At 49.7% G+C, this 8,888-nt stretch overlaps 13 non-coding genes and 2 pseudogenes across 13 annotated transcripts; all 15 read right to left on the bottom strand.

Moving 5' to 3' along the window:
- Nucleotides 1-285: 285 nt before the first annotated feature.
- On the bottom strand, nucleotides 286-449 carry LOC134951589 (U1 spliceosomal RNA). Its single transcript, XR_010184301.1, has one exon. It is a non-coding gene; the product is annotated as a U1 spliceosomal RNA (small nuclear RNA).
- Nucleotides 450-1,121: 672 nt separating this feature from the next.
- On the bottom strand, nucleotides 1,122-1,282 carry LOC134952107 (U1 spliceosomal RNA). The gene has a single exon (XR_010184713.1). It is a non-coding gene; the product is annotated as a U1 spliceosomal RNA (small nuclear RNA).
- Nucleotides 1,283-1,434: 152 nt separating this feature from the next.
- Nucleotides 1,435-1,598, bottom strand: LOC134951346 (U1 spliceosomal RNA). The gene has a single exon (XR_010184103.1). It is a non-coding gene; the product is annotated as a U1 spliceosomal RNA (small nuclear RNA).
- Nucleotides 1,599-2,293: 695 nt separating this feature from the next.
- On the bottom strand, nucleotides 2,294-2,435 carry LOC134953275 (U1 spliceosomal RNA; annotated as a pseudogene).
- Nucleotides 2,436-2,580: 145 nt separating this feature from the next.
- LOC134953546 (U1 spliceosomal RNA) lies at nucleotides 2,581-2,735 on the bottom strand (annotated as a pseudogene).
- A 671-nt stretch (nucleotides 2,736-3,406) lies between these two features.
- LOC134952461 (U1 spliceosomal RNA) lies at nucleotides 3,407-3,569 on the bottom strand. The gene has a single exon (XR_010184976.1). It is a non-coding gene; the product is annotated as a U1 spliceosomal RNA (small nuclear RNA).
- A 152-nt stretch (nucleotides 3,570-3,721) lies between these two features.
- On the bottom strand, nucleotides 3,722-3,885 carry LOC134951075 (U1 spliceosomal RNA). The gene has a single exon (XR_010183882.1). It is a non-coding gene; the product is annotated as a U1 spliceosomal RNA (small nuclear RNA).
- A 671-nt stretch (nucleotides 3,886-4,556) lies between these two features.
- Nucleotides 4,557-4,719, bottom strand: LOC134952455 (U1 spliceosomal RNA). The gene has a single exon (XR_010184972.1). It is a non-coding gene; the product is annotated as a U1 spliceosomal RNA (small nuclear RNA).
- Nucleotides 4,720-4,871: 152 nt separating this feature from the next.
- LOC134951849 (U1 spliceosomal RNA) lies at nucleotides 4,872-5,035 on the bottom strand. Its single transcript, XR_010184512.1, has one exon. It is a non-coding gene; the product is annotated as a U1 spliceosomal RNA (small nuclear RNA).
- Nucleotides 5,036-5,708: 673 nt separating this feature from the next.
- On the bottom strand, nucleotides 5,709-5,871 carry LOC134952650 (U1 spliceosomal RNA). Its single transcript, XR_010185128.1, has one exon. It is a non-coding gene; the product is annotated as a U1 spliceosomal RNA (small nuclear RNA).
- Nucleotides 5,872-6,023: 152 nt separating this feature from the next.
- LOC134950468 (U1 spliceosomal RNA) lies at nucleotides 6,024-6,187 on the bottom strand. Its single transcript, XR_010183382.1, has one exon. It is a non-coding gene; the product is annotated as a U1 spliceosomal RNA (small nuclear RNA).
- A 671-nt stretch (nucleotides 6,188-6,858) lies between these two features.
- LOC134952503 (U1 spliceosomal RNA) lies at nucleotides 6,859-7,021 on the bottom strand. The gene has a single exon (XR_010185012.1). It is a non-coding gene; the product is annotated as a U1 spliceosomal RNA (small nuclear RNA).
- A 152-nt stretch (nucleotides 7,022-7,173) lies between these two features.
- Nucleotides 7,174-7,337, bottom strand: LOC134951076 (U1 spliceosomal RNA). Its single transcript, XR_010183883.1, has one exon. It is a non-coding gene; the product is annotated as a U1 spliceosomal RNA (small nuclear RNA).
- A 674-nt stretch (nucleotides 7,338-8,011) lies between these two features.
- On the bottom strand, nucleotides 8,012-8,174 carry LOC134952186 (U1 spliceosomal RNA). Its single transcript, XR_010184763.1, has one exon. It is a non-coding gene; the product is annotated as a U1 spliceosomal RNA (small nuclear RNA).
- Nucleotides 8,175-8,326: 152 nt separating this feature from the next.
- Nucleotides 8,327-8,490, bottom strand: LOC134950470 (U1 spliceosomal RNA). The gene has a single exon (XR_010183384.1). It is a non-coding gene; the product is annotated as a U1 spliceosomal RNA (small nuclear RNA).
- Nucleotides 8,491-8,888: the final 398 nt, after the last annotated feature.

The following is an 8,888-nucleotide window of genomic DNA, read 5'->3' on the forward strand; positions in this document are numbered from 1 at the left end:
AAGAAACAAAATAAAATAAAGCTATGTATTGGGTTTCACTAACAAGCACATTGGAAGACTTGACTACTGTTAAAAGACATGCATTACATGGTATAGAGCCACAAACCACAATGTAGTAAAATAAAAACAAACTTACATGTGCTAGAGCTAGGGAGGGTCGCTGCTCGGGCAGCCCCCTGTCAAGTGAAGGAGATCCAACTGAGGCAGCACAAGGGAACTCTCGAAAGAAGAACAAGGCTAGAGGAAAATCTGAGACAAAGAAATCTGACTTTTACCAGAGCTGTCCAGTGGAAAGCACAAACACAGCCCCCCACTACCACAAATAATGCAGTCGAGTTTCCCACATTTGTGGAAATCACAGGGGTCAGCATACCCAGAATGCAATGAATGAACCTCACCCTGGGAGAACAATCTTCATGACCATGGTATCTCCTATGCAAAATAAGTATGATTTGGGATAGGGCTGGGGAGGGCCGCTGCTCAGGCACATCTCTGTCAAGTAAAGGAGATTCAACTGAGGCAGCACAAGGGAACTCTCATCTGGGGACAACAACTGCAGGGAGAACACATATTTTCAGATGAACATGGGAGGGCAGAAGGCTACCTAATACTGAAGCACCCCCAAACAACAAACAAAATGCAACAACTAGTGCAAGCATTCCTGGGGGAAGGCCTGCAGCAGATGGATTTGCATATGGTGATGTCATCCAAGCAGTGGGTCAAAGTTGGCTTCAACCCTCGTCTGCATATGAAAAGAGAAAAGGGGCGTGCAGGGCATGGCAGCCTTTTGCGGCGCTTGGATGACCCCTAGCTCGCATTAAACACCTCCACCCTCCTTCGCTGTGGGGCTCATGTTGGCTATGCCCCAGCCCCTGAAGCATTCAAGCTGATTTCTTGCAGCAGCTGGGCACTGTAACAGCTCCAGAGCTGCTCTGTAAGGCAAATAAAAGGGTGTGGGACCTGCAGCACTACCTGTAGTTCGCATTGTGCGTTGGAAGGCAAAAAGTAAGCAGACGGGAGAAGTCAGGATAGTGCGCAAGGGCATAGAAGGGAGGGGCTCAAGAAAAGAGAAGTGGAAACAGACAGCAAACTAGGCTGGAGAGAGACCTGAGACAAAGAGATCTGAATTATACGAGAGCCGACCAGGGGAACACAAATTATGCAGTCAAGTTTCCCACATTTGGGGAAATCGCAGGAGCAGCACACCCAGAGTGCAATGGGTGAGCCTTGCCCTGGGAGAAGCACCTTCATGATCATAGTATCTCACCTGGCAGGTAAGTAGGAGTTGGGCTAGAGCTGGGGAGGGTCGCTGCTCGGGCACCCCCTTCTCAAGTGAAGGAGATCCAACTGAGGCAGCACAAGGAAACTCTCGAAAGAAGAACAAGGCTAGAGGAAGATCTGAGACAAAGAAATCTGACTTTTACCAGAGCTGACCAGAGGAAAGCACAAACACAGTCACTCACTACCACAAATAATGCAGTCAAGTTTCCCACATTTGGGGAAATCACAGGGGTCAGCATACCCAGAATGCAATGAATGAACCTCACCCTGGGAGAACAATCTTCATGACCATGGTATCTCCTATGCAAAATAAGTATGATTTGGGATAGGGCTGGGGAGGGCCGCTGCTCAGGCACATCTCTGTCAAGTAAAGGAGATTCAACTGAGGCAGCACAAGGGAACTCTCATCTGGGGACAACAACTGCAGGGAGAACACATATTTTCAGATGAACATGGGAGGGCAGAAGGCTGCCTAATACTGAAGCACCCCCAAACAACAAACCAAATGCAACAACTAGTACAAGCATTCCTTGGGGAAGGTCTGCAGAAGACGGATTTGCATACGGTGATGTCATCCAAGCAGTGGGCCAAAGTTGGCTGGAACCCTCATCTGCATATGAAAAGAGAAAAGGGGTATGCAGGGCATGGCGGCCTTTTGCGGCGCTTGGATGACCCCTAGTTCGCATTAAATACCCCCACCCTCCTTCTGTGTGGGGCTCATGTTGGCCATGCCCCAGCCCCTGAAGCATTCAAGCTGATTTCTTGCAGCAGCTGGGCACTGTAACAGCTCCAGAGCTGCTCTGTAAGGCAAGTAAAAGGGTGTGGGCCCTGCAGCACTACCTGTAGTTTGCATTGTGCATTGTAAGGCACAAAGTAAGCAGACGGGAGTAGAAGTCAGGATAGTGCACACGGGTATAGAAGGGAGGGGCTCAAGAAAAAAGAAGTGGAAACAGACAGTAAACTAGGCTGGAGAGAGACCTGAGACAAAGAGATCTGAATTATATGAGAGCCGACCAGGGGAAACACAAATTACGCAGTCAAGTTTCCCACATTTGGGGAAATCACAGGGGCAGCACACCCAGAGTGCAATGGGTGATCCTTGCCCAGGGAGAAGCAACTTCATGATCATAGTATCTCACCTGGCAGGTAAGTAGGAGTTGGGCTAGAGCTGGGGAGGGTCGCTGCTCGGGCACCCCCCTGTCAAGTGAAGGAGATCCAACTGAGGCAGCACAAGGGAACTCTCGAAAGAAGAACAAGGCTAGAGGAAAATCTGAGACAAAGAAATCTGACTTTTACCAGAGCTGACCAGAGGAAAGCAATACCACAAATAATGCAGTCGAGTTTCCCACATTTAGGGAAATCACAGGGGTCAGCATACCCAGAATGCAATGAATGAACCTCACCCTGAGAGAATAATCTTCATGACCATGGTATCGCCTATGCACAATAAGTATGATTTGGGATAGGGCTGGGGAGGGCCACTGCTCAGGCACATCTCTGTCAAGTAAAGGAGATTCAACTGAGGCAGCACAAGGGAACTCTCATCTGGGGACAACAACTGCAGGGAGAACACATATTTTCAGATGAACATGGGAGGGCAGAAGGCTGCTTAATACTGAAGCACCCCCAAACAACAAACCAAATGCAACAACTAGTGCAAGCATTCCTGGGGGAAGGCCTGCAGCAGATGGATTTGCATATGGTGATGTCATCCAAGCAGTGGGTCAAAGTTGGCTTCAACCCTCGTCTGCATATGAAAAGATAAAATTGGCATGCAGGGCATGGCGGCCTTTTGCGGTGCTTGGATGACCCCTAGTTTGCATTAAACACCTCCACCCTCCTTCGGTGTGGGGCTCATGATGGCTATGCCCCAGCCCCTGAAGCATTCAAGCTGATTTCTTGCAGCAGCTGGGCACTGTAACAGCTCCAGAGCTGCTCTGTAAAGCATGTAAAAGGGTGTGGGCCCTGCAGCACTACCTGTAGTTTGCATTGTGCGTTGGAAGGCACAAAGTAAGCAGACAGGAGAGGTCAGAATAGTGCGCAAGGGCATAGAAGGGAGCGGCTCAAGAAAAGAGAAGTGGAAACAGACAGCAAACTAGGCTGGAGAGAGACCTGAGACAAAGAGATCTGAATTTTACGAGAGCCGACCAGAGGAAACACAAATTATGCAGTCAAGTTTCCCACATTTGGGGAAATCACAGGGGCAGCACACCCAGAGTGCAATGGGTGAGCCTTGCCCTGGGAGAAGCACCTACATGATCATAGTATCTCACCTGGCAGGTAAGTAGGAGTTGGGCTAGAGCTGGGGAGGGTCGCAGCTCGGGCACCCCCCTGTCAAGTGAAGGAGATCCAACTGAGGCAGCACAAGGGAACTCTCGAAAGAAGAACAAGGCTAGAGGAAGATCTGAGACAAAGAAATCTGACTTTTACAAGAGCTGACCAGAGGAAAGCACAAACACAGTCCCCCACTACCACAAATAATGCAGTCAAGTTTCCCACATTTGGGGAAATCACAGGGGTCAGCATACCCAGAATGCAATGAATGAACCTCAACCTGGGAGAACAATCTTCATGACCATGGTATCTCCTATGCAAAATAAGTATGATTTGGGATAGAGCTGGGGAGGGCCGCTGCTCAGGCACATCTCTGTCAAGTAAAGGAGATTCAACTGAGGCAGCACAAGGGAACTCTCATCTGGGGACAACAACTGCAGGGAGAACACATATTTTCAGATGAACATGGGAGGGCAGAAGGCTGCCTAATACTGAAGCACCCCCAAACAACAAACCAAATACAACAACTAGTGCAAGCATTCCTGGGGGAAGGCCTGCAGCAGATGGATTTGCATATGGTGATGTCATCCAAGCAGTGGGTCAAAGTTGGCTTCAACCCTCGTCTGCATATGAAAAGAAAAAAGGGATGTGCAGGGCATGGCGGCCTTTTGCGGCGCTTGGATGACCCCTAATTCACATTAAACACCCCCACCCTCCTTCGGTGTGGGGCTCATGTTGGCTATGCCCCAGCCCCTGAAGCATTCAAGCTGATTTCTTGCAGCAGCTGGGCACTGTAACAGCTCCAGAGCTGCTCTGTAAAGCATGTAAAAGGGCGTGGGCCCTGCAGCACTACCTGTAGTTTGCATTGTGAATTGGAAGGCACAAAGTAAGCAGACGGGAGAAGTCAGGATAGTGCGCAAGGGCATAGAAGGGAGCGGCTCAAGAAAAGAGAAGTGGAAACAGACAGCAAACTAGGCTGGAGAAAGACCTGAGACAAAGAGATCTGAATTATACGAGAGCCGACCAGGGGAAACACAAATTATGCAGTCAAGTTTCCCACATTTGGGGAAATCGCAAGAGCAGCACACCCAGAGTGCAATGGGTGAGCCTTGCCCTGGGAGAAGCACCTACATGATCATAATATCTCACCTGGCAGGTAAGTAGGAGTTGGGCTAGAGCTGGGGAGGGTCGCAGCTCGGGCACCCCCCTGTCAAGTGAAGGAGATCCAACTGAGTCAGCACAAGGGAACTCTCGAAAGAAGAACAAGGCTAGAGGAAGATCTGAGACAAATAAATCTGACTTTTACCAGAGCTGACCAGAGGAAAGCACAAACACAGTCCCCCACTACCACAAATAATGAAGTCGAGTTTCCCACATTTGGGGAAATCACAGGGGTCAGCATACCCAGAATGCAATGAATGAACCTCACCCTGGGATAACAGTCTTCATTACCATGATATCTCCTATGCAAAATAAGTATGATTTGGGATAGGGCTGGGGAGGGCCGCTGCTCAGGCACATCTCTGTCAAGTTAAGGAGATTCAACTGAGGCAGCACAAGGGAACTCTCATCTGGGGACAACAACTGCAGGGAGAACACATATTTTCAGATGAACATGGGAGGGCAGAAGGCTGCCTAATACTGAAGCACCCCCAAACAACAAACCAAATGCAACAACTAGTACAAGCATTCCTGGGGGAAGGTCTGCAGAAGACGGATTTGCATACAGTGATGTCATCCAAGCAGTGGGCCAAAGTTGGCTGGAACCCTCATCTGCATATGAAAAGAGAAAAGGGGTATGCAGGGAATGGCGGCCTTTTGCGGCGCTTGGATGACCCTTAGTTCGCATTAAACACCCCCACCCTCCTTCGGTGTGGGGCTCATGTTGGCAATGCCCCAGCCCCTGAAGCATTCAAGCTGATTTCTTGCAGCAGCTTGGCACTGTAACAGCTCCAGAGCTGCTCTGTAATGCAAGTAAAAGTTTGTGGGCCCTGCAGCACTACCTGTAGTTTGCATTGTGCATTGGAAGGCACAAAGTAAGCAGACAGGAGGAGAAATCAGGATAGTGCACACGGGTATAGAAGGGAGGGGCTCAAAAAAAAGAAGTGGAAACAGACTGCAAACTAGGCTGGAGAGAGACCTGAGACAAAGAGATCTGAATTATATGAAAGCCGACCAGTGGAAACACAAATCATGCAGTCAAGTTTCCCACATTTGGGGAAATCACAGGGGCAGCACACCCAGAGTGCAATGGGTGAGCCTTGCCCTGGGAGAAGCACCTTCATGATCATAGTATCTCACCTGGCAGGTAAGTAGGAGTTGGGCTAGAGCTGGGGAGGGTCGCTGCTTGGGCACCCCCCTGTCAAGTGAAGGAGATCCAACTGAGGCAGCACAAGGGAACTCTCGAAAGAAGAACAAGGCTAGAGGAAGATCTGAGACAAAGAAATCTGACTTTTACCAGAGCTGACCAGAGGAAAGCACAAACACAGTCCCCCACTACCACAAATAATGCAGTCAAGTTTCCCACATTTGGGGAAATCACAGGGGTCAGCATACCCAGAATGCAATGAATGAACCTCACCCTGGGAGAACAATCTTCATGACCATGGTATCTCCTATGCAAAATAAGTATGATTTGGGATAGGGCTGGGGAGGGCCGCTGCTCAGGCACATCTCTGTCAAGTTAAGAAGATTCAACTGAGGCAGCACAAGGGAACTCTCATCTTGGGACAACAACTGCAGGGAGAACACATATTTTCAGATGAACATGGGAGGGCAGAAGGCTGCCTAATACTGAAGCACCCCCAAACAACAAACCAAATGCAACAACTAGTGCAAGCATTCCTGGGGGAAGGCCTGCAGCAGATGGATTTGCATATGGTGATGTCATCCAAGCAGTGGGTCAAAGTTGGCTTCAACACTCATCTGCATATGAATAGAGAAGAGGGGCGTGCAGGGCATGGCGGCCTTTTGCGGCGCTTGGATGACCCCTAATTCGCATTAAACATCTCCACCCTCCTTCGGTGTGGGGCTCATGTTGGCTATGCCCCAGCCCCTGAAGCATTCAAGCTGATTTCTTGCAGCAGCTGGGCACTGTAACAGCTCCAGAGCTGCTCTGTAAAGCATGTAAAAGGGTGTGGGCCCTGCAGCACTACCTGTAGTTTGCATTGTGCGTTGGAAGGCACAAAGTAAGCAGACGGGAGAGGTCAGAATAGTGCGCAAGGGCATAGAAGGGAGCGGCTCAAGAAAAGAGAAGTGGAAACAGACAGCAAACCAGGCTGGAGAGAGACCTGAGACAAAGAGATCTGAATTATACGAGAGCCGACCAGGGGAAACACAAATTATGCAGTCAAGTTTCCCACATTTGGGGAAATCACAGGGGCAGCACACCCAGAGTGCAATGGGTGAGCCTTGCCCTGGGAGAAGCACCTACATGATCATAGTATCTCACCTGGCAGGTAAGTAGGAGTTGGGCTAGAGCTGGGGAGGGTCGCAGCTCGGGCACCCCCCTGTCAAGTGAAGGAGATCCAACTGAGGCAGCACAAGGGAACTCTCGAAAGAAGAACAAGGCTAGAGGAAGATCTGAGACAAAGAAATCTGACTTTTACCAGAACTGACCAGAGGAAAGCACAAACACAGTCCCCCACTACCACAAATAATGCAGTCAAGTTTCCCACATTTGGGGAAATCACAGGGGTCAGCATACCCAGAATGCAATGAATGAACCTCAACCTGGGAGAACAATCTTCATGACCATGGTATCTCCTATGCAAAATAAGTATGATTTGGGATAGAGCTGGGGAGGGCCGCTGCTCAGGCACATCTCTGTCAAGTAAAGGAGATTCAACTGAGGCAGCACAAGGGAACTCTCATCTGGGGACAACAACTGCAGGGAGAACACATATTTTCAGATGAACATGGGAGGGCAGAAGGCTGCCTAATACTGAAGCACCCCCAAACAACAAACCAAATGCAACAACTAGTGCAAGCATTCCTGGGGGAAGGCCTGCAGCAGATGGATTTGCATATGGTGATGTCATCCAAGCAGTGGGTCAAAGTTGGCTGGAACCCTCATCTGCATATGAAAAGAGAAAAGGGGTATGCAGGGAATGGCGGCCTTTTGCGGCGCTTGGATGACCCTTAGTTCGCATTAAACACCCCCACCCTCCTTCGGTGTGGGGCTCATGTTGGCAATGCCCCAGCCCCTGAAGCATTCAAGCTGATTTCTTGCAGCAGCTTGGCACTGTAACAGCTCCAGAGCTGCTCTGTAATGCAAGTAAAAGTTTGTGGGCCCTGCAGCACTACCTGTAGTTTGCATTGTGCATTGGAAGGCACAAAGTAAGCAGACAGGAGGAGAAATCAGGATAGTGCACAAGGGTATAGAAGGGAGGGGCTCAAAAAAAAAGAAGTGGAAACAGACTGCAAACTAGGCTGGAGAGAGACCTGAGACAAAGAGATCTGAATTATATGAAAGCCGACCAGTGGAAACACAAATTATGCAGTCAAGTTTCCCACATTTGGGGAAATCACAGGGGCAGCACACCCAGAGTGCAATGGGTGAGCCTTGCCCTGGGAGAAGCACCTTCATGATCATAGTATCTCACCTGGCAGGTAAGTAGGAGTTGGGCTAGAGCTGGGGAGGGTCGCTGCTTGGGCACCCCCCTGTCAAGTGAAGGAGATCCAACTGAGGCAGCACAAGGGAACTCTCGAAAGAAGAACAAGGCTAGAGGAAGATCTGAGACAAAGAAATCTGACTTTTACCAGAGCTGACCAGAGGAAAGCACAAACACAGTCCCCCACTACCACAAATAATGCAGTCAAGTTTCCCACATTTGGGGAAATCACAGGGGTCAGCATACCCAGAATGCAATGAATGAACCTCACCCTGGGAGAACAATCTTCATGACCATGGTATCTCCTATGCAAAATAAGTATGATTTGGGATAGGGCTGGGGAGGGCCGCTGCTCAGGCACATCTCTGTCAAGTTAAGAAGATTCAACTGAGGCAGCACAAGGGAACTCTCATCTGGGGACAACAACTGCAGGGAGAACACATATTTTCAGATGAACATGGGAGGGCAGAAGGCTGCCTAATACTGAAGCACCCCCAAACAACAAACCAAATGCAACAACTAGTGCAAGCATTCCTGGGGGAAGGCCTGCAGCAGATGGATTTGCATATGGTGATGTCATCCAAGCAGTGGGTCAAAGTTGGCTTCAACCCTCGTCTGCATATGAAAAGAGAAAAGGGGCGTGCAGGGCATGGCGGCCTTTTGCGGCGCTTGGATGACCCCTAGTTCGCATTAAACACCTCCACCCTCCTTCGGTGTGGG

Source organism: Pseudophryne corroboree, chromosome 8, assembly GCF_028390025.1.
Source record: "Pseudophryne corroboree isolate aPseCor3 chromosome 8, aPseCor3.hap2, whole genome shotgun sequence".
Classification (NCBI taxonomy): Eukaryota; Metazoa; Chordata; class Amphibia; order Anura; family Myobatrachidae; genus Pseudophryne; species Pseudophryne corroboree.